We start from the raw sequence: 25,146 nt of genomic DNA, 5'->3' as shown, positions 1-25,146 counted from the left end.
ATAACATGTAATTCCTGACACAAGGTAGGCACTCAAGAATTTCTCAATGAATAAATATAACCCAGGTTTTTTTTCTGAAAAGGATTTAAGAAAGTAAAATGATTTGAGAAAGCTGGCATCACTTGAGGAATACCTTAGCAAGAAGACTTTGGTAGGCATGACTGATATCCTAAAATACCTGGACAACTGGCTTTTGAAAGAAGGATTTGCTGTATTCTATGTTGCACCAGAAGGTAGAATTAGAACTAGTGGTACGAAGTTATTAAGAGGCAAAGTAGATTAAATATACTCAAAAACTTTCTAGGAATTAATATTTCCCCCAAATGGCAGTTTCCCTTCTAATATAAGAAGTGCCCCCATCAAAAAGTGTTAAAGTATAAGAAAGGGTTTTTATTTGGGTACGAGATGGGTTAGTGCCCATGAGATTCTTCCAAATTTTTGTCATAATGCTATGATTCTTTTCCTTCTAAACTTATTGAATGAATAGCCCATTCTGAATAATACTGAGTAATCCTGCGAAGATGAATATGTCAAGTCTAATTAATAATTGGATTTTATTCTGAAATATTTAGGAAGAATTGCTACTGCTTTTAAATGGCCTTATCTCAAACCTAAGTGGTCTAAGTGAGCTGTGTATTGTCCATACAACAGCTCTGCTTCTGTGTTGGGTACTGGCATAAAGTATTGTTGGCTCTCAGGTATGGATGGAGATTTGAGGATTTTCTTATCTAGCCACCTATCCAATGATTGAATCCTTACAATAATGTCCTATGTGACAATCTAGTTAAAGTTTGGACACTTGCCATGTCTTCAAACTTATTATCTTCTAAACAAGCTCATCTCCACATCTGTAGGCTTCCAGCTTTGTGTTCAGTCTAAAGACAATATCTGTCTCCTTATATAAACCAGTTTTAATGCCTTGACAATAACCACTAGATTGCATTGTTGACTGTTAAAGACAAAATCAAGAGAATCTATGTAATTTTTTTAGTTAGCCTAGCTAATTAAAACATACAAATGCAATATAATGAGAAATGTAGTTGGTTAATAATTTACCCTAAGCTCTATATTGCACGTTTTTGATTTGGAAAATTGCTGCTACCTTTTCATATTAAGAAGTTAGTTCTAAAATTTCTCTCTGGTTAAAATTAATCTGTCTGTTACATTATTTAAATCAAGTTTAACCTCTGTTCTGTAGGAAACTCCTGTGAATGCTAAGCTGGTAAGAATCATTATCCAAAAGTGTTAAGTGTACATCTAATTGTCAGTGACATTTTTCAGAATTGAGTTGACATTTGAAGAAATATACATGTTTAATAAGAGAACAGCATTGTATTGCTAAGGGAAAATAAATATCCTAAAACATTTATGTATAGGCTTTATATAGTTATTCTACCAAATTTCCATTTTTTTAAAATGTGAGTGACTGTGCTTTTCCTTACCTGTGACAGAGCTTCAGTACTATCCAAATAAGATGGTCTGAAAACAATAAAAACTGGCAAAACATAGTCATGTCTAGCCATTTCAGCAACCCTCATGGCTTCTCTAACTCGATAGTGAACAAATTTCAAAGCATTTAAGCTTGACTTCAGTATTTTATCCAAATGTATTGAAGGATAAAGTGCCGCGCTTTTTTCCCACAGCCACAGGAGTTGGTCATTGCGGAGAACTTCATCATTTGGACAATTACCTGTGTACGTCTCTGGATTTATTCTGTAATCATAATTGTAGCAGTCTGGATAGAGATAAAAGCCCCATAAACATTTTGGTCCCATTTCTAAAGCCAGTGTGAGAGTAATGTTCATGAAATTTTTTCCAGCATTTTCAAATTCCTCTCGGGCAACTGTTTCCACTTTCATTTCTGACCAATAAGGATGATGGTTTCTAGTGAAGGCTAAAGAGTGGTTTTTATATATTATTCTGCTGCCCCGATTTCTATCCCATTGGGGTTTCCAACTTTCCCAGTCAATAACAACAAGTTCTTCTGATCTCCACCAAGGGACACCTTCTCCAATGTCATCAGCAGTTTTCCCAAGGTGTTCAGAAAGGCTCACATTCTGCCGTATTCCTCCATTAAAGGATTTTCCATCTTGAGATAAGTAAGGGTAATACCCTAATTCATTCGGATAAAATATGGCAATTTTTGACCCACTCTGAGTCTCTAAAGGATTTGATATAATGTTAAATACTTGAAGATTTATATCTACATTGAAGAAAGGCATACAATACATTGTTGGGGCTGCCCAGAAAATGTTGAAAGGCTGGCTCTTGATCACCGGAGGCATTGCTGGTTTGAGGGCTGCCTGAGTTAATAGGATAAAGAGTGCTAGCACTCCTAACCACGCCACCCATGGGTTACACATGGCTTGAGGTTTTCAGCATTACAGCAGTCTCCTTGAAAATAATAAGCAAAATATCATACATAATGGAGTCAAATGTCTCTTAAGTTTTGTGGTATACAATGAATAGACCAAATATTTTAAAATATCTTTGAGGCTTATTAATATCTATGCCAATTTATAGTTTCATCTGAACAAGGGAGGATGAGTGAGGCTTTTTTTTTTTACTTAAAATGTGAAAAAAAAATACTCAATAAAAACTATAAAAAGTTTCACACATTTGTCAGCTATGCAAACTCTAGCTGCTAGCCATTCTGGTTTTAATTTCCTACGATTCTGAATACGCTAACCCAAACCTTCTTGTACTGACAAGTCTTCACTGGCTCTAAGAGGAACTAGAAAAGAAAGTCTGAATGGATTGTCATATCTCCTTACTGATTACTTACAAAGTGACTCCAAGAACATGCCCACTTGAAAATTAACAAATACTGGAATTTTAACGAATATTAAATAGAACAAAAAGAAATAACTAACTGTACTAACAGTAAGTAATACTTTACATGCAATTTGAAATGCACTGGCTTCAAATGTTTATTTTTAAAACAGAGAGCAGTTACCCTTGGAACTAGCATAGGCTGAAATAAAAAACAAGTAGAAATGTTAATTACCCTTTGTTGATTATGGATTTTGGTGCTATCATCTTTTCTTAGGCATATAAACAAGCCTAAAATCCTATTAGTTCTTTAACTCCAGTGGTTTTCCTATAAAGAAACTGGATTGTATATTCAGCAGTTAAACCCTAAATAAAACTTGTCTCTTTAGGCCCCTTTAACTAGTCTGTTGGGACAAAAATTGCCAAAGAATCTTCCCAGAATATAAGGACTATCTAATAGTCGGATGCATTCCAGCCAACAAGATCTCATCCTGAAAGCAATATGGTTTCAGTTACATATCAAAATTATCTTATCGTATGGATTTTTTTAAATAAAGGAATTTATTTTAAACAGATTTTTCTCTGATATAATTAAACTCAGTTTCTTTTTAAGAATCATACATTGTTTCTCATGTAGTTCCTGGTGTCTTTATTTAATGTACTAAATTCAGGAAAGACACCAACCAAAATTGTACGCTAACTCTCACAACATAGCACCCCAAGTTTGTAAAGAAACTTGAGTTCAAGTCGTACGCTCTCTGTACACTGAATTTTTAAATTAACAAATGTGAATGATAATTTACTCTTTTAAATAAATTGGATATTACTGAGACAATTGCCTTCATGTGGAGTGTGTATTATAGCACCAGATGAATCTCTAAGCTATCAGAGATGGTTTTTCTCCCATCACTCTTCTCTAATCATGGGATCTTAATTTGACTCCCACTCCCCCACAAAAATATAAAGGCAAATCATCTTCATTCTTTATTTGTTGTTCAGGGAAAATGCAAGAATATCTACTCTCCATAAATATTATTCTTTACCTCCCTCTGGTCATGACTGCACACTGGGTATATATGCCTAATAAACTGACACCCTTGGGGAAAAAAACCCACCTTTTTAAAATGTCATATCACAATAAATTTTTTAGAGCCAAAGGGCCTAAAAATACAAAATATTGTGCTTTAGTAAAATACTGTTACAAATTTCCTCTTATAGGAGATTTTCATTATGTTTTCCATGTATATAAATGATACACAATCATCTATTTTTCTAGCTAGGCTATGGAAAAATTATTTTGGCATTATTTTGGTCCCTAGTCTACATTTTATAACAGACTTCTACTACAGTAACAAAAATATGCATTATAATGGTTTGCATTTTTAAATATAATGAATTCTTTCTACATGTTGCTTACTGAGATTTTACTTTTTCTAGCTATTTTTATTATTCAAAATATAAAACTAGATCTACATTTTTCCACTTATAAAATATATATACTAATACATGCATACATATATACATACATACACTTGAATTTTTATTCAACAAATCTGATATGTTTCAGGCAAGTAGCCAGGTCTAGCGAAGCAGTGGGGAAAGCAACACAATTCCACACATTGTAAAAAGGTATAGATACCAGCCAGATGCAGTGGCTCACACCTGTATTCCCAGCACTTTGGGAGGCCGAGGCAGGCAGATCACGAGGTCAGGAGTTTGAGACCAGCCTGGCCAACATGGTGAAACCCCATCTCTACTAAAAATACAAAAATTAGCCACGTGTGGTGGTGTGCACCTGTAATCACAGCTACTCAGGAGGCTGAGGCAGGAGAATCACTTGAACCTGGCAGGCGGAGGTTGCAGTGAGCTGAGATTGTGCCACCTCACTCCAGCCTGGGTGACAGAGTGAGACTCCGTCTCCGGCAACAACAACAACAACAACAACAAAAGGTATAAATACTTAGATGTAAAATATAAAACTATAAAACTCCTAGAAAATAATATAGGAGAAAATTTAGATTACCTTAGACAAGGAGATGACTTTTTAGATACAATACTAAAGGCACAATCCATGAAAGAAATAGTTGACAAACTGGATTTCATTAAAAACATCTCATCTGTGAAAGACACTGTTAAGAAAATGAGAAGACAAGCCACAGACTAAGAGAAAATATTTGCAAAAGACATATCTAACAAAGAAGTGTTATCTAAAATATACAAAATCTCTTAAATTTCAACAGTAAGAAAATGAACAACGGATTTAAAAATGAGCAAAAGGCTTGAACAGACATCTCATCAAAGAAGATATACAGATATGAAAAGATGCTCAACATTATATGTCCTTAGAGAATTGCAAATTAAAACAGCAATGAGACGCCACTACATGCCTATTAGAGTGGCCCAAATCCAGAACAATTCCAACTCCAAATGTTGGTGAGGATGTGTAGCAACAGGAAACTCTCATACATTGCCAGTTGGAATGCAAAATGCTACAGCTATTTTGCAACAGTTTGGCAATTTCTCATAAAATTACATATACTCTTACCATACAATCCAATCATTATGCTCCTTGGCATTTACCCAAACAACTTGGAAACTTACGTCCACGCAAAAATCTGCACAAGAATGTTTATAGAAGCTTTATTCATAATTGCCAAAATTTGTAAGCAACCAAAATGCCCTTCAGTAGGTGAGTAGATAAATGAACTGTGGTACATCCAGATAATGGAATATTATTCAGTGCTAAGAAGAAATGAGCCATCAAGCACTGAAATGATGTGGAGTAAACTTAATATTACTAAGAGAATTAAGTAAGCATCTTACTAAGTGAAATAAACTATCTGTAAAGCTTACAAGATTACATATTGTACAATTCCAACTATACATGACATTCTGGAAAAGAAAAAATATGGAGACAATAAAAAAAATTAGTGGTTGCCAAGGGTTGGGGAGAGGGACAGATGAGTAGGTGGAACACAGTGGATTTGGAGAGCAGTGGAACTATTCTGTGTAATACTTTAATGGTGGATACATGCCGTTATACATTTGTCAAAAGCCATAGAATGCACAACACAAAGAGTGAACCCTAATGTAAACTATAGGCATTGGATAATAAGAACATGTCCACGTAGGTTCATCAGTTATAACAAATGTACCACTCTGGTGGGGCATGTCAATAGCAGGGAAGGTTGTGATGTCAGGGAGAAGGTAGTATACAACAAGTCTCTCTACTTTCTGCTCAATTTTGCTAGGAACCTAAAAGTGCTCTGAAAAGTAAAGTCTACTTGAATGAAGAAAGTTATAGATGCAACTGCATTCACTGCTACTATGTTTGTAATAGAAAATCCTAGAAACAACATCTATGTGACCAACAAGGAGTTTCTTAAATATATTGTGAACTATATTATGGTAATTACACCAAATATTATAGTATGAAGTAACACGGGTTTTTTTTTTCCAGTTTCTTGTTGTCTTTCAACTTTTCATTCATTTTGCCATGAAACCCCTCACAAGAAGAAAGTCAGCTTTAAAGAGCCAATTTCAGATTGACACCTGTCAAGTAAACATTTTCTGCTTCTCTTGCAGCCACTGATACCCACACTTCAACCATGCAGGAACCAGAAGCAACCTAGTATTTGGGGAAAAGCACTTGGCAAGGGATAGAGAAGAAGTGAAACACTCCTCGTCTTTTCTCCTGACAGATTTTCTTCCATCAGATTTAATCCAGAAGAACGAAAAAAGAGTTAACTTTTACTAAACTTTGAATTTAATTTTATAAACCTAATCAGTGACCGAAGTGCTAAAATCTGGTTGTTGAGACTAAGGATCTGTAGGTGACTATAACTTTGAGGGGTTTGGTCTGCTCTTCAGTTTGATCTGATGGCATATGCTTCAATCAACTGGGGCTGTTCAATAAATTGTTAATGGAAGGGACACTTGCTCCCTCCCTGTCCAGTGGGATGTGACAGGTGAGAGAGAACACAACTAGCAGGTAAGAGAAATGCAGAAGAAAAGGTCCTAGAGATGGATGGTGGTGATGGCTACAATGATATGAATGTACTTAATGCAAGAAAGAATGTTGCAAATGCTGGGGGCAGTGGCTCACACAAGTAACACCAGCACTTTAGGAGGCTGAAGGGGGCAGATCACTGGAGGCCAGGAATTCTGAACCAGTCTGGGCAACAAGGCGAAACCCTGTCTCTACAAAAAAGAATACAAAAATTAGCCAGGCATGATGGTGCATGCCTATAGTCCCAGCTACTCGGGAGGCTGAGGTAGGAGGATCACTTGAGCCTGGGAGGTGGAGGTTGCAGTGAGCCGAGATCACGCCACAGCACTCCAGCCTGGGCAACGGAGTCAGACTCTGTCTCAAAAAAAAAAAAAAAAAGAAGAAAAAAAAGAAAGAAAGAATACTGCTGCAAGGGAAGCAGTGCACGCAGTGCACTTGGAGAACAGCCAGTTTTCTATTACAGCAAGAAAATACAGAGAAACTCAGAGAAGGTGTATTTGATCTAGGGGATTCTCTTGATTGGAGATTTTAAGTTACAAAGAACATAATGGACAGGTTTTCAGGGTCAGGGAGTGGCATGATCTTGGCTCCATTAGAGAGTGTAAAGAAGAACACAGAAAAGACAAATAATAATTTGGGAATTTGGACTTCATGTGTTAAAGGCATGATGGAATGAGTTCTGATGGATTCTTCAAGAGAGATGAATAATCAGTTCCAATTATATCCTCCTTCTTGTCAGTGGTACTATGGTCTGAATATTTGTGTCCCCTCAAAATTCATATGTTGAAACCTAATCTCTAATGTGATTATATTAACAATTGGGCCTTTGGGAGATGATTTGGAAGGCTCCGCCCTCATGAATGCGATTAGTGCCTTTATTACAAAGGCCCCAGAGAATGGCCTTTACCCCTTCCACCATGTGAGGAAACAGTGAAAAGGTGCTCCAACTAAGGAGCAGGCCCTCACCAGACACCAAATCTATTGGGACCTTGATTGTGGACTTCTCAGCCTCCAGAACTGTGAGAAATAAATTTCTGTTGTTTATAAGCCATCCAGTTTAAGATATTTTTGTTATAGCAGCCTGAACAGACTAAGACCATTGGTATCTTAGACATTCTGTAGTGGGAAGATCTAGAGAGAAAGGGCATCAGCTTTCTCTCTAGATCTGTCAGAGTTCTATGAGGTCTCTTTTCAGTTCTGCCAAGGACAGCGTCCAAAATGAGCATGAGGCTTTACCATGCTTTTTTTCATACATTTTCTGCAACTGAAATGTGAACCTACTGAGATGGTCTAAACCAGAAAATACACACACACACACACACACATACACACACACACGTGATAATACATATAAAATATGTGTGCGTGCGTGTCCATATTTCTATGCAACCGGGAATTTCATTCTTTCCACTCAAGGATAGCAAGTCTTATCAGGGAAACACATTCTTATGTACTACGAAATCATCAATCACTAAGTTCATTATGATAAAGCATTGTTAAACCTAGGACCCAGTAAAAAAAAAATCACATTGGAGTTTGCAAGAACTTTTAATCAACAAAGGTTTACATATATACCATAAAGCCTTTTGTAATGTATTATCAGGCATTCCAAGCAAAGATGAGATTTTCTTTTATGGAGGGTCTTGTTTGCACGAAAGCTTGAGCCCTGGCTGGGCAACTATACTAGCTCATGCCTGTAATCACACCACTTTGGGGGGCCGAGGTGGGAGTATTGTTTGAGCCCAAGAAGTTGAGACCATACTGAGAAACACAGTGGGAGTCTGTCTCTACAAAATAATAATAATTATTATTATTATTATTAGCTGGATGTGGTGGCATGCACTTGAAGTCTCAGCTACTCAGAAGGCTAAGGCAGGAGGATCACTTGAGTCTGGGAGGTTGAGGCTACTGCAAACTATGATCATGCCACTGCACTCCAGCCTGGGTGACAGAATGAGACCCTGTCTTCAAAAATACATAAAAAATAGGCCAGGCACCTTGAGAGGCCGAGCACCTTAAGAGGCCAAGGCAGGTGGATCACCTAAGTTCAGGAGTTCGAGACCAGCCTAACCAACATGGTGAAAACCTATCTCTACTAAAAATACAAAAATTAGCCAGGCGTGGCAGCACACACCTGTAATCCCAGCTACTCAGAAGGCTGAGGCAGGAAAATTGCTTGAACCCGGAAGGCAGAGGTTGCAGTGAGCTGAGGCAGAGGTTGCACCACCGCCCTCCAGCCTGGGTGACAGAGCGAGACTCTGTCTCAAAAAAAAAAAAAAAAAAAAACCATAAAAAGTAAAAGTAAAATTAAGTCAAAAAAATTTTTAAAAGGAAGTTTGAACTCTAATGATGACATCCAGCATTGATCAATTTTTTTCAAACCTGCAGATTATTTATGGTTTTAGTTTTCTCAAAGAGATAATAGTAGTAGCTTTTATGAAAAGAAAAAGAAGAGAAACATCGATTAAAGCAGACTTGATACAAAAAAGCATTTTGCTCAAGTTTGCCTGTATTTTAAATTTCTGATGAGAAATTTAAAGCCAGGTCAATTCAGATTAGATTCTTTTCGAAGAAATAAATGATTCTCTAAAAAGTCTATGAGGTTTATAACTCCTTCAGAAATAAGCAGGGAAATTGCTATATATCATATAAGCTTTAAATCTGGGGAAAAGAAATTGTATGCAGTAATGTAATTTTCCCCCAAAAGGTCCAGGAGCTGGGGTAACTGTAGGACATCCATAAGGATCAACTGAAGGACTTCCTGTGGAATAACTAGGCCAATCCTGTCCCTTCCGATTCCCTAAGTACTAGGAGTACCTGACTGAGTGAAGCTTTTTCACTAGCCTGAAGCCTTGAGCACTGCTTTCTAAAAAGTGGTGTGACCATCTGGAGACAGCTACTGGCCTGGCCACTGAGGTGATAGGAAGAGAGAGAGACAGAAGGAGTACGAGAGAAATGGAAAGCAAGGGCCGGGCATGGTGGCTCATGCCTGTAATCTCAGCACTTTGAGAGGCTGAGTTGGATGGATCACCTGAGGTTGCGAGTTTGAGACCAGCCTGACCAACATGGAGAAATCCCATCTCTACTGAAAAAAAAAAAAAAATACAAAATTACTTGGGCGTGGTGGCGCATGCTTGTAATCCCAGCTACTTAGGAGGCTGAGGCAGGAGAATCGCTTGAACCTGGGAGGCAGAGGTTGCGGTGAGCCGAGATCCCACCATTGCACTCCAGGCTGGACAACAAGAGTGAAACTCCGTCCCAAAAAAAAAAAAAAAAAACGGAAAGCAAGATTATGGCTACATCAGACTGCCACACTAAGGAGTAATGGAGAAATTGGCAGTATTTCCCAAGAATTAGCTACACTAAATACACTAAAGCCTCCACACGAAAGGAAAACCTTCATTACTTTGGCAAGGTTGGGGCCTCCTTCCTGCCTACCTAAAGCCCACCTATGGAACTTACTTTGGTTTCAGCATCCTCCTTTCCCCTCCATGTTCCAAGGCCAGCTGCTCCCAGTGCAACACTCTCACCTCATCAATAATTTGATTGATCTCTGTATGTACTATTATGCCAGCCTCATCTTGTCTTGATTATTTCAGTTTTGTTGATGAGTCTTGAAATCAGATGGTATAACTCCTTCAACTTTATGTTTCTTTTGCAAAATTGTTTTGGATACTCTAGATCCTTTGCATTTCCATATATATTTTATTTTATTTACTCATTTATTTATTTTTTCAGACGGAGTCTCCCTGTTGTCACCCAAGCTGGAGTACAGTGGCGCAATCTTGCCTCACTGCAATCTCTACCTCCCGGGTTCAAGTGATTCTCCTGCTTCAGCCTCCCAAGTAGTTGGGATTACAGGTGCCTGCCACTACGCCCGGCCTATATTTTAAAATAGACTAGTCATTTCTACCAAAAAAGCCTGCTGATTCTTTTACTGCAATTTCTGCCTTTTAACTGGTGTGTTTATGTAATATAATAAATATATTTCATAATGTAACAATTAGTACAGTGGATTTTGAGTCTATGATCTTCTTATTTTCATTTTGTATCTTCTCTTTTTTTATTAAATATCATGCCTTTCTTGCTCTTTCACTTTATCTACTGCCTCCATCATTCTATTTCTTTTTATTATGTTGTTAGCAGTTGTTCTGGGACTGATAATATAACTTAAATTATCAATGTCTGCCTAGCTTCAGTATTACTGTTATTCACACTTTACATTTCATACCTATCACTTTCCACTTCCCACTTTTCAATTCTCACTTCCCCCTTCACATTTTACGCTCCACATTTCAAAAATGTAATAACTTTACAATAATATAATTCCATTTATACCTTCCTTCATTTAAAGACATAAGAATTGGAAAGGAAAAGAATAAAATTCCTATCCAACAACATTATTGCTTATGCAGATATTCAAAAGAATCTACAAATTATGTGAAATAATAGGAGGGTTGAACAGATTGTTGGATATAAGATTAATATATGAAAATCACATGTATTTCTACTCACTAGCATAATTGAAGAGAAGACAAAAGAAGATTCAAAACTTCCGCAAGGCCTTTACAGGGGAAAGTTATTCATCTTTATTGAGATTATATTATAGGAAACCTAAATAAACGGACTTACAACTTTTTCACCCTTACCATTCACTACATAGCACAATCTCTTGATTTACACTGATTTCACCGTTCCAAACCACCTGGGGAAGAAAGGCTAGAGATTAAGGAAGGGCTTATCTCTGAGATCCTGCTTAGGAGACCCCACCTCCACATCTGGAAGTGAGAATAGGTTACATTTATAACCTGTGAAATCATTGTGCTTAAGATAAAAAATTTTAAATACTCAATAAGAATTCATTGATATAAAGATCTATTGAAGGACTTCCTGTGAAATAACTGTGGAATAATGTCTATAATCTATAGCCAAAGTTTGTAAAGATTCTAACATTCAGATTCAATTCAGTATCAGCAGAGTTCACCACATTCATGGTTTGATGCTAAAGATGGACACAAAATCCCGCCCAAGAAGTTCAAGGTCTAATGTGTGGGGGGCCATGCGTGTGTGCACACATGGAATGTATGTGTGGGAATATATGTGATGGGAACTGGAAGGAAGGAAACATATACGTCCTATTTAAAATACCAAGGAGAATAGCATGAGTGCTAACTTTTTCTTTTTTTAAATTAGCTGTTACAAAATTAATGATCATTGCAAAAAATACAGAAAAATATAGACAAAATTAAGATTAATTTTATTCTTATTACTCAAAAAGTAATATTTTTCCTGTGCACCCTGAAGTGCTGATTAAATGAGAATCTTTTCCCTCCCTTCCTCTAGGACTCTTCAAGATAAACACTGAAGAGGACAATCAGGGCAAAAGGCCAGACTTCCATATGAGGGGTCTCAGAGCACTGGCATTTGTAGTATTATTACACCTGTGAATCAGTAATCCCCAATGGTGGGTAAAGTCAAGAAACATATGTGCATAACCACACTCACCATATACTTCGTTACAAAAACAGTGTCACACTATATATGCCATTTGCTACTGTGTTTATTCACATAGGTTGGGTGGCAGCTTGTGAGAATAATCAGCTTTGTTAGAGAGGGGAGAAAGCTACATTTTCTTAGCATATATAGTATTGTGGGAGTCAATTGTGAACTCTAGTATAAGGATAAGACAATTATATAAATAACCTACATATTATGTGGAGTAAAATCAGTTCCATAAGCTAGACATACCCAGAATGCCATGTGAGTTCAAAACGTGGAGCTATCAAATGTGGTTTAAAAGATCTGGATAAACTTCAAGCTGGAGGTGGTATTTAAGGCTTGAAACATAAGCAGAATTTCAACAAGCTGAAATTGCAAAGGGACTCCAGATGGAGGAAATGGGAAGAGGAAAGATGCAGAAGAAGAAAGACAAAGGGCATGTACAAATGGTAACAGACACTGATTTGAGGGTGTACATATCTTCACATGGAGATCTGCTGCAGGCAGTTAAGAATTTTTCTAGAAGTATAAAATTGGGCATCTTCTGTGTTGAAGTGATGGTTGATGCAAAGGAGGAAAATATCTACAGAGCAGAGATGAGATCTGAAGATAGAATTTTGAGAATCACCTACATTTATATCGAAAAGGAAAATGTCCAATAATAAAAGGAAAAATAGTCTTGAGAGAATTGGGAGAACAGTATAGTGTACCTAAAGATAAGGAACACAAACATTTAAGGAAGGCAAGCTGTGGAAGATGAAAACCAAGAAAAGGCAACTTTGCTGAAGCCATTAGATGCTGATTAAAGATATCAGTATACAAGTATTAAAACATTGAAGGGGTTTATGAGTAAATCAGTCTAGTGAAGGCAGCATTCTTTTTTACACTCAAATGATGTCTCTGTGGCCCCCTTTTTAAAAATTTTTTAAAATTCAATTTAAATTTAAAATTTTTTTTAAATTTATTTTATTTTTTAGAGACATTGCCCAGGCGGGCCTCAGACTCCTGGACTAAAGCAATCCTCCTATCTCAGCCTTCCAACTAGCTAGGACTAGAGGTGCATGCCACCTTGCCCATGGAGTCTGTGGCCTCTTTATCTCTCCCTAGAGATCCTTCAGCTAGAGTAGAGAGAGGATTATTTCTCAAGAAGGGAATGCTTGGATGGTACAGCCTCTCAACTTTGTGGCACTCAACTGAATTTACTCCTGAAAAGCTAAGGGAACAGAATGACACCAGATTTAGAGTTGTAGTAAATAATCAGGTGTATGGAGCCTAGTGTCTTTCAGTCCTGAGACACCAGCAAGGTCAGTCATGACAGATTTTAAGACATAAGGTTGACCTTACACAGTAGTGTAATATAGTAGTATACAATTGCATATGTTTCATAATCTTAAAATATGTATCCTATTTGAAATGGTACTACATCTTTTTAAAATTATTAAGCCATCTTATTTTTATAAGCAGATGAAAGTATTTGTTAATACTTGGCTTTTCCTTTAGTATCTTTTGTTTCTGTCTTTAAAATTAAAGATTCAGTGCCATAAAAAGATCTATAGGGCGTGGAAGAGTAACATACACCCAGGCTGTATTCTTCTGTAGGGACGTCTTCAAAAGAAAAAAAAAAAATTCCCAACTTGGGATTTACAATGTGGGTTAGATATTTAAAATTATATTAATAATAAATGTAGCCAAAGAATACACAAGACAAAGTAAATGGAACTTGATTTGTTATCTAATACAAGCACTGTGGATGTGTGCCAAAAGGCATAAGTTCCATTTAAGTCAAATTATCTTGATTTATTAAAAGTTGAACAGAGGATTGTCAGGAACAGAGAAGTCATCCTTGATATGGAAAAATGAGATGAAAGCTCTCCTTTAAAAAGAGCATTCTATCTGAAGATTATTAAAAGATTTACAGTAGAGGGGACTATGGTGAGGAAAGGGGTACGTTTAAATTTAATTTTCTAAAAGTCCAAGTGGACATTTAAGTTAGAATATGAAGCAAAAAAATAACCTTTTTATATAATATCAGAAACTTCTGCAACAAGTATCTGGGGAAATCTTTCTTTTTGGAAGCATCAGGCATTACATTGGTTGCTTTGGCAACAGTTATACTTGGAGATCATATGCTCAGTTTCTTCTCACAAACTCATCAATCAGAAAAGTCACTCCTCCTCCCCTGGAGAGGAATAAGAGAAAAGACAAGAAAAGATAAAAGTGTTTTCCATACTATTCTAGAAACTCTCTACCCTCTAGGACCAAAAACCATGGGGGAAAAAAATGCACTGCCCTCACACCTGTCTATAGGTGACCAGGCAGTCTGGTTTGGTGGGGAGAATCACAATTTACACCTGTTGCCCTCGTGTGATAATTAGTAGTGCACATTTTAATACCCCAAACTGTCCCAATTTAGACAATAAATTATATGAGCAGCCTAAATATGTAGCAATTGTAGACTCAAGAGATGTATAATACTGAAAATAGAAGTTTTGTAATAACTTCTACTTAGCCTGCAAAATTGAGGACTAGGACACTGAAAAAAGATTATAAAATCAAACATGAAATAAAATTGATGAAATCAAATAAATAAGATACATTTACTTACCTTATTTTTTATAGAGAACATTTAAACTGCTTAGAAATAAGAATAGGTTTTAGTATTTTTTAATTTAACTTTAGGATTTAAGTCATCTTCAATAAGTCAATTTTTACTTTTTCATCCTTTCTCCTCATGAGAGAAAAGGCCTCAGGTAATTTATGGTTCAAGCTAATGAGTACCTTAAAATAGTTTACCTATTTTTGATTGAATATTAAAGTACATGGATAGAAAACAGATCAGTATTCCTTTTCTGGATTAATAACTCAATGCTATTCCCACTCCCACTCAATTCTACATAAATTTAAAAGACAATCATTTTTAAAAAGTTTTAGTAGATTTAACAAGATTTATTTAACTGTCTCAATAAGAAAACCAAAAGTGAATGAGAAATAATATGAATAATGCCTAAATTGACCATATTCTCATTGGCTGATTCTTCGTATTTTTAGTAGAGACAGGGTTTCACCATGTTGCCCAGGTGGGTGTCGAACTCCTGCGCTCAAGCAATCAGCCCACCTTGGCCTCCAAAAGTGCTGGGATTACAGAAGTGAGCCACCAAGCCTGGGAAAAACTTCTATTTTTAATTAATAGTGATTTCATGTACCAAATAAAATAAATTTTATTTTGAAATTACATTGAGGCTGGGCACAGTGGTTCACGCCTGTAATCCCAGCACTTCGGGAGGCCAAGGCAGGTGGCTCTCCCGAGGTCAGGAGCTCAAGACCAGCCTGGGCAACATGGTAAAACCCCGTCTCTGCTAAAAATACAAAAAAAAAATTAGCCAACGTGGTGACGCGTGCCTTAATCCCAGCTATTCAGGAGGCTGAGGCACGAGAATCGTTTGAACCCGAGAGGCGGAGGTTGCAGTGGGCCGAGATCAGACAACTGCACTCCAGCCTAGGTGACACAGCTAGACTGCGTCTAAAAACAAAACAAAAAAAAAGAGAGAAAAAAATTACATTGAGATTTTAAATCGGTATTACACTAGATGGAATTGTTCAAGATGCAAGAAAATGAAGTGATTGCATTCTAATTAGACCATAGAAGATGATATACTTATTTGATATTTTAGCTATCAAAAGAAAAACTTTTTTTTTTTTTTTTTTTTAATTTTTAGGCCGCGCACGGTGGCTCACGCCTGTAATCCCAGCACTTTGGGAGGCCGAGGTGGGCGGATCACGAAGTCAGGAGATTGAGACCATCCTGGCTAACACGGTGAAACCCCGTCTCTACTAAAAATACAAAAAATTAGCCGGGCATGGTGGCGGGTGCCTGTAGTCCCAGCTACTCAGGAGGCTGAGGCAGGAGAATGGCGTGAACCCGGGAGGCGGAGCTTGCAGTGAGCCGAGATCGCGCCACTGCACTCCGGCCTGGGTGACAGAGCAAGACAGTCTCAAAAAAAAATAAAATAAAATAAAAAAATTGACACAGAGTCTCTCTTTGTTGCCCAAGCTGGAGTACAGTGGCGCGATCTCGGCTCACTGCAACCCCCACTTACCCAGTTAAAGCGATCCTTCCACCTCAGCCCCACCTCCAATAGCTGAAACTACAGGCGCGCCACCATGCCTAGCTGATGCTTTGTATTTTTAGTAGAGACGGGGTTTCACCATGTTGCCCAGGTGGGTCTTGAACTCCTGCGCTCAAGCAATCAGCCCACCTCAACCTCCAAAAGGGCTGGGACTACAGGCGTGAGCTACCAAGTCCAGGCAAGACTTCTATTTTAAGTTAATAGTGATTTCATGTACCAAATAATGTATCCAAACAAAAATTCATATTAGAATTGAAGTAAATAAGAGACCTTGTTTAAAATGCAGTCATTCCTTGGTAGAAAAACATGTCTGATAAAAAGAGCAAAAAGAACAAGAAACACGGAATCAAAATGAGTAAATGAAAAATTATTAACAAAAATGTTAGCAAAATGTTGCTAACATTTAAATTTATATATATTTTTTGTATTTTTAGTAGAGACAGGGTTTTACCATGTTGCCCAGGCTGGTCTTGAACTCCTGACCTCAGGAGATTCACACCCCTTGGCCTCCCAAAGTGCTGGGATTACAGGCATGTGCCACTGTGCCCAGCCTCAGTGTAATTTCAAAATAAATTTTATTTTGAAATTATAAATTTATAATTTATAATTTAATTTTATTTTATAATTTTATAAATTTATAAATTACCTTTATAAAATACCTTCCATAGTATTATATTTTCAAAAAGATTAGAAAAATGAGCCTGCTGATAAAAGAGTAGGGAACTGAAAATATTGGCTGAAAAGGAGCTATGAAATTAATTTTTTTCTGATTGTCTTTTAACCAGAAAATTAAAGGGAAATCTACAATAAAGAAATAATGTCTTTACATAAGGCTATGAGGAGAAGAAAGAGAGGAAAATACATTAAATGTGAATCAGTCAGAGAGAAATGACATTACTTTATCAATACTAAAAGAGTTTGTAATGAGTCTACTGATATATAGTTAACTCTGATAAATGTGGATGCCCTGAATTATTTAATAGCCTCTTACAAGTTTCCCTGCTTGTATGATTGCCCCCTTCAGTCTAGTTGCAAGCGTAGTGTTCTCTTAAAATCTTAAGTCAGATCATGGCACTCCTCTGCTCAAAGCTCTTCAATGGCTCCCCATTTCCTTCAAGGCTCTATCTAATCTGATCACAGTTACTTCTCTTACTTCCTTTCCTATTTCCCTCCCCTAGACCATACTCTAGAGTAATAGAATTTTATGTTCCACACAGTCACTTAGCTGCCACCATCTTGTAGCTGTTTCATCCTAAACATGCCACTTCCTTGGGTATTCTATTAAAGGGAAAGAGAAAAGAGAAATCTGCATGGACTTTTCACTACCTCAGTCTGGAAAGGACACACTTATATCCACAAACATTCTATCAGTCAGAACTTGTCCTATCCACTCATTTCATTGCAAGAATGCCAGGAAGGGAGTAAATGGCATGTTTGATCTGTTTCTGTCAGCCCCGTGAACGTGATTGACACACCCAACCACCTGTCCCACTCCTAGTTTCAGCTTCGTCTTTCCTAAGGTTGCTTTTAAGCTCATGATAATATGATTATCCATTTTTAGAGATGGCTTTACATTTTGTGGTTTGAAAAGGATAGTGCAAGATCTTTATAAGTCTTTATTTAGGACTAAATTATGGTTCTAAGATCATTGTAGGTAATCTCTCTCTCTCTCTCTTTAAATGAAGCAGTGTTTATGGGATGAAGGAACACACCTACTCTTTCCCTTATTAAGAATAAAGCACTGAGCAAGTAGAAGGGTGGAGGCTCTGATAATTGCATAGTTTCTATAACCACAACTGACCTGTAATCACTTGACCTTACTTCTGGCTTAAATACACAAGAGTGACTTTAAACATCTGACTGTGTTGCAACTAGCTCTATAACTACCGCTGACAGGTGTCCAATTACAAAATTCCTATTGCACTACAGAGTCTTGAATAACAGAAAGTTGCCAATTTGAATATCAACACAGGGTACTTAAAACAACATAAAAATTTCCTTCAGAAGCCAGGCCACAGCTTTAGGAAATGTAAGGAAGTAGCACCCTCTGGTGGGTAAAATAAAAGGAAAATTTGTGGAATTGCTTATTGAGGAATCTATAATTGTGGGCACTTTTTAAAATTATTATTATTGCCATAGGTGTAATTAAGTTTTCAAATATAAGCTTTTTGAGAATTTGGAATTGAGACCTGGGGAACAAAATGCTTTTCTTAGAAAACATTGATAAATAGAAAGTGCATGACTTTGCAAATTGCCATTTTTGATTGATAGCTACTTGTATGAATTCCAGGTGAGTTAAAGCAGAGTCTAGTAATGATGAGAAGGTTACTTATAACCTGAGACTATTATCGTCAAGGAGCCACATGCCTTAGTAATTTAAAAAAGTTTACATATGCTAGGCCCAGGCCTTAGTGTGGGCCTCCAATCTCCAATTTACTTAGTACTTATCAGCAGAGGCCAACAGGGGATCCTTTTTCATATCTACTTGATCTATTTGTTAGCCAATTTCAGAAATAATAGTTTTTATTTTTGTTTTGTTTTTGCAAAGGCAAGAAAAATAAGTTTTTGGCTTTTCAGCTTTCAAGTATCTGGGTCCCATTTACTTAGCTGACATTTTTCTCAGAATTTTAACGTTGCTTCCTTGAGCAATTAAGTTTGGAGTTTTATTTGACTAAAAGGTTACTTAGTTCAACAGAGCAGCAATGTGATGGACCTGTTCTGGAATTTTACCCTGACACTTTATTATAGCTTTTTCTGTGATGTTCAGTAGCAATGAGAGAATAGAAGACCTTTTCTATAAAAAGAGAAGGGTACATGAATAGTCATAGCAAATAGATGCTAAAACTTCATAGAACCTGTTACTCATCCATTTACGATTGAGTCTCATTAAGCCAGGCTTCTTTTTAACCTTTTACCTTAAGGATACTTTTTACCTGACTTTGCCCCCATATGAATACCAAAACCACATGTATTTTATGGTATGTGAATATATACAGCAAGAAGTCCTAGATAGTAGGCTTCTGTGATCAAGAAAGATGGGCATAGCCCAGAGATTGAGAGCACAGACTCTTGATCCAGATCCTGACTTTTTTTTGAGATCTTGTTTCCCCCTTAGCCATCACCTCCCTACTTCCAAGAAACCGCCAATCTATTTTCTATCTTCATAGATTTGCCTATCTTGGACATTGTATATTAATGGAATCATACAATATGTGGTCTTTTCTGACTGGCTTCTTTCACTTGATATAATATTTTCAAGGTTTATCCATGCTGTAGTATGTAGTATGTATTGGCACTTCATTCTTTTTCATGGCTGAATAATATTCCATTGTATATATATACTACATTCTGTTTATCCATTCATCTGTTGGTGGACATTTGGGTTATTTCTACCTTTTGGCTATTATGAATACTGCTGCTATAAACATTAGTGTACAAGTTTTTATGTGGACACATGTTTTCACTTATCTTGGACATGTACCTAGAAGTGGAATTACTAGGTCATATGGTAATTCTGTGTGTCAACAGACTGCCTGATTTTTAGGCCTAGTTCTGTTGTTGCTTGCTCTGTTGTCTTGGGCAAATTATGCCTCAGTTTTTTAATCTATAAATAGAACTGATAGCATCTCATATAGTTGATTTAAAGATTAAATAATTACAACTTGAAAGGCTAATAGTATACTTATAAACACGATGTAAGTGTTTCTTTAAAAACATTTTTTTTCCAGATTCTCTTCTTTAAAGATTTTGAGAGAATCCCTAAATCCAAGTGACAGAAGAAATTGTCTCAGGTTTGGCCAGGTCTGGATGACTCTTCCTATGAGGCTCCACAGTTGTCTGTTCCCATGATGTCTAATCCATGCTGTTCTGTGTTTGAATTGTTGCTTGGTGCCTTCAGTGCCTTCTGAGGATTTGCAAATAGTGCTTATTCTTTGCATTGGCAAAAGTTCAAAGTTCACCTAAATACAAGCTTTACAGAGGCTTCATTTCCCTGCAATATAGTTTGCAAACAATTGGCTTCCTGCTTTCTCATAAACCCTGAGGAAGGTTTTTATTTATTTGATTCACCCTATACTCTTAAACGAAGCATCTTATCCTATGTGTCTCTGTCAAACAGTACTCAAGGAACCAGTTTTATTCTGCTCCATTGGGGTAAGAATCTTTCACATGTTGGGTCCAAGCTATATGGATCCAACCATGATGCAGTACTGTGACTCTTCCTCTTCCTTGGTAACTAAACACTCCACTAGTAGCATTTCTGATCAACCCAGTCGTACTTACAACTGCATATGTTTCATTGATAGTATATTAGTCTGTTCTCATGCTGCTACTAAAGACATACCCAAGACTGGGTAATTTATAAAGGAAAGAGGTTCAATTGACTTAAGTTCAGCATGGCTGGGGAGGCCTCAGGAAACTTACAATCATGGCAGAAGGGGAAGCAAACACATCCTTCTTCACAGGGTGGCAACAAGAAGTGCTGAGCAAAAGGGGGGAAAGCCCCTTATAAAACCATCAGATCTTGTGAGAACTCACTATCATGAGAAGAACTTGAGAAAATACCCCATGACTAAATTACCTCCCATCAGAACCCTCCCATGACACATGAGGATTATGGGAACTACAATTCAACATGAGATTTGGATGGGGACACAGCCAAACCATATTATTCCACTCCTGGCCCCTCCCAAATCTCATGTCTTTGCATTTTAAAACACAATCACGCCCTTCCAACAGTTCCCCAAAGTCTTAACTCATTCTAACAATGAGTCTTAACTCAAAAGTCCAAGTCCAAAGTCTCATCTGAGACAAGCAAGTCCCTTCTGCTTAAAAGCCTGTAAAATCAAAAGTAAGTTAGTTACTTCCTAGATACAATGGGGGTACAGGCATTGGGTAAATACACCCATTCCAAATGGAAGAAATTGGTGAAAACTAAGGGGTTACAGGCTGCATGCAAGTCCAATATCCAGTAGGGCAGTTATTAAACCTTAAAGTTCCAAAATTATCTCCTTTGACTCCATGTCTCACATCCAGGGCATGCTGATGCAACAGGTGGGCTCCCATGGCCTTGGGCAGCTTAGCCCCTGTGGCTTTGCACGGTACAGCTCCACTCTTGGGTGCCTTCAGGGGCTGGCATTAAGTCTCTGTGGCCTTTCCAGGCACACAGTGCAAGCTGTCAGTGGATCTACCTATTCTGGGGTCAGGAGGACAGTGGCCCTCTTCTCACAGCTTCACCAGGCAGAACCACACTAGGGGCTATGTGTGACAGCTCTGACCCCGCATTTCCCTTTTGCATTGCCCTAGCAGAGGTTCTGCATGAGGGTTTCATCCCTGCAGCAAACTTCTACCTGGACATCCAGGTGTTTCCATACATCCTCTGAAATCTAGGCAGAGGTTTCCAAATCTCAGTTCTTGACTTCTGCACACCCACAGGCTCAAAACCACATGTAAGCTGCCAAGGCTTGGGACTTATGTTCTCTGAAGCAACAGCCTGAGCTGTACATTGGCCCCTCTTAGACATGGCTGGAGCTGAAGCAGCTGGGACTCAGGGTACCATGTCTCAAGGCTGCATAGAGCAGAGGGGGTCAGGGGATGGGCCTGGCCCAGGAAACAATTTTTCCCTCCTAGGCCTCCAGGCCTGTGATGGGAGGGGCTGCCACAAAGGTCTCCGACATGCCCTGAAGACATTTTCCCCATTGTCTTGGTGATTATCATTCACCTCTTTTTACTTATGCCAATTTCTACAGCTGGCTTGAATTTCTCTACAGAAAATGGGTTTTCCTTTTCTATCGGATTGTCAGGCTGCAAATTTTTCAAACTTTTATGCTCTGCTTTCTCTTGAACACTTTGCCACTTAGATGGTTCTTCCACCAGATACCCTAAATCATCTCTCTCAAGTTCAAAGTTCCACAGTTCTCTAGGGCAGAGGCAAAGTGCCATCAGTCTTTTTGCTAAAGCGTAACAGTCACCTTTGCTCCAGTTCCCAAAAAGTTCCTCATCTCCATCTGAGACCACCTCAGCCTGGACTTTGTTGTCCACACCATGATCAGCACTTTGGTCAAAACTATTCAACAAGTTTCTAGGAAATTCCAAACTTTCTCACATCTTCCTGCCTTCTGTGCCCTCCAAGTCTCTAGGAAGTTCCAAACTTTTCCAAATTTTCCTGTCTTCTTCTGAGCTCTCCAAATGGTTCCAACCTCTGCCTGTTACCCAGTTCCAAAGTCGCTTCCACATTTTGGGGTATCTTTACAGCAGCACCCCACTCTCTGTGGTGCTAATTTACCGTATTAGTCCATTCTCATGTTGCTAATAAAGACATACCTGAGACTGGATAATTTATAAAGAAAAGAGGTTTAATTGATTCACAGTTCAGCATGGCTGGGGAAGCTTCAGGAAACTTACTATCATGGGGGAAGGGGAAGCAAACACATCCTTCCTTACAGGGTAGCAACAAGAAGTGCCTAGCAAAAGTGGGAAAGTCCCTTATAAAGCTAGCAGATCTCGTGAGAACTCACTATCATGAAAAAAGCATGAGGCTAATGGCCCCCATGATTAAATTATTTTCCACCAGGTCCCTCCCATGATATCTAGGGATTATGGAAACTACAATTCAAGATAAGATTTGGGTGGGGACACAGCCAAACCATATCAGATAGTAATCTCCCAAGTCCTGAGATGTTCTATCTAATAACATGACCCAGACAACTTTGGGTCTCAGATTTTATCACTGTAAAAACAGGCATAAGGGCAAAATATTTAGAGACAACTGTCTAGCAAATACTTCAAATTGTTCTTAAGCAAAGAAGGCAAAATGAGTAGCTTATTGTGTGGCAAGCACTAGTTGCTTTAAGGAATATTTTGGACCAGATCAAGTTTGGAGCATGGCATGAGACCCTCTGTACATCCCGGATAGCACAGCTTCCTGTTATACAAAGTTCCAAAGCTTCTTGACCATCAGAGAATGTTTTGAAACACCAAAACAGATGCCCAGACACATACCTTGTTTTGCATGGTCTTAGGATAGCTGTAGAAGACAGCTCAATCCTGGTCCACCAGCTGTGTTAAGGCATCCACACACCAGTCTAGGGGACTGGGATCCCCTGAAAAAGGCTGGCCTGAAGGGACCTCAGAGCCTATGAGAGGAGGTCTGGAAGAGCAGGCTGAACTGGTAGCCTGCCTGAATGTCAGAGGAGCAGTGGACGATGGTAGGAGGAAGCTTGACCTTACCTGATATTACTCCCTTCCCCCTGAGCATCAATGTGTTATGACAGTAGAAGGCTGGGATGTCAGTTACATCTGTTTCTAGGGCCCTAACTCTTCTGTGAAAAACATCTCTGATCATGAGACTCTAAGGGAGTTTTCCTACCAGTCAGAGAGGGAGAAAAGCAAGAGATCAGTAGTCTGGGGATGAGACAGAGCATGAGAATAAAGGAACTTGTGGGCAAACCTCACCCATGGGACCTCCCAGACAGAATAAATTAACAGGAGGGGCTCCTACTAAAAGACCCAGTCAAGCAGGTGTGGGCTCCAAGCCTTGAGATTTGGACTATTATTATATATGTGACTATTTGTATGCCCTGGCAGATAAAGCTACAGCTATCTGTGTTCAGTGCATTTAACCTTCACAATTAATTTTACAGAAGAAAAACTGAACCTCAGCAAGGTAATTTACCTAAGTGCAAAGAGATAAGAGGCAAAGCCAGGAATCAAAACCAGAGCTGTCTGACTCCAAAAGCCAGCTCTTACTTCCACAACTTAAGGCATCTCAAGAGGTGGAAGATTCAGTGGAGCATAACCAATAAACACGTACAGTGTTCTAAATAATGATAAAAAGCAACCTAATGTGAGCAGTTTCTATGCGCTATGTGATCTGCCTGTGTAACAGTGTGACTTCCTGAAGAATTTATTGATATCTTGATTTTTTCCCCCTATTTTCTTCTCATCAGTGAAACAATGAGGTCAGGGCTCTATGCCCTTGAGGTCTAGAGTTCCCTTGTCCTCAGAGTGAGAGTTCACAGGACTCATTTCAAAGCTCTCAGCCAATGAAGAAATTAAACTGGACTGTCCCAAAGAAGACGAAAATAGAGGCTTTGGGAGAGTGGCCCAACCTTGCAGTTGGTTTCACAGATGCAAACATTGGGAGAATTGTGAGTTTCTTCACGTGCTTGGACTTGGCATTCTGGAGGTTACAAGTCCTTGTATGGGAACAGGTGTTTGGAACATATGAGAATTGGCCATTAAATGCTATGTCTTGAGCATCTTTTTAAGACATTTGTGACTAAGCAGTCAGCAGAGAGGAATTTTGAGGAAGTTTTGGGCCAGCTCACCCAAGGAGGCCGTCTCCAGTGCATGGCAAAGAAACCATGCTCAACTACTGTTGAACATTTGGAAGACTGAGCTGCCATCCATGTCTGTGAAGGTTGTATACAAAATGGCCCTGTGCACAGCACCCAAGTGGAGCCAAGGGGTAAATGGCTATCCCTGTGGACCAAGAACCAGGCCCTTCCCCATTTTCCTGGGAATACGTAAGCCCCAGGGGTTTTGTAAGTTCCAGTGAGGATAACCCCAATTAATCACTGATATTGAGCTTATCATTGACCCTGATAAGTTATGATTTGGAGATGGCTTTATTTAGAAAATAAAGAAGCATACCATCTCTTGTATCTTGAGTGTCAAGAAGCTATTCATAACTTTACACAGACAATAAATAATTTTCTATTTACATGATGAATTACTGAA

General features: G+C 38.2%; 1 protein-coding gene across 3 annotated transcripts in view; it reads right to left on the bottom strand.

Moving 5' to 3' along the window:
- LOC101150470 (hyaluronidase-4) overlaps window positions 1-25,146 on the bottom strand; it is a 121,506-nt gene that overhangs the window by 69,300 nt on the left and 27,060 nt on the right. The window contains exons 3-4 of one of the 3 annotated variants that reach the window (XM_055347351.2): window positions 4,796-4,901; window positions 1,443-2,394 (exon numbers count right to left, since the gene is read on the bottom strand). The exons of 1 other annotated variant lie outside the window; for it this stretch is intronic. The gene's annotated coding sequence lies outside the window, so the exon portion shown is untranslated. Of the gene's footprint in view, window positions 1-1,442; window positions 2,395-4,795; window positions 4,902-25,146 lie in introns of those variants that run through there. One more of the 3 variants, XM_063708757.1, reaches the window with a different exon arrangement.

The sequence above is a fragment of the Gorilla gorilla genome, chromosome 6 (assembly GCF_029281585.2).
Source record: "Gorilla gorilla gorilla isolate KB3781 chromosome 6, NHGRI_mGorGor1-v2.1_pri, whole genome shotgun sequence".
NCBI lineage: Eukaryota > Metazoa > Chordata > Mammalia > Primates > Hominidae > Gorilla > Gorilla gorilla.
This window is presented reverse-complemented; position numbering and strand designations above follow the sequence as displayed.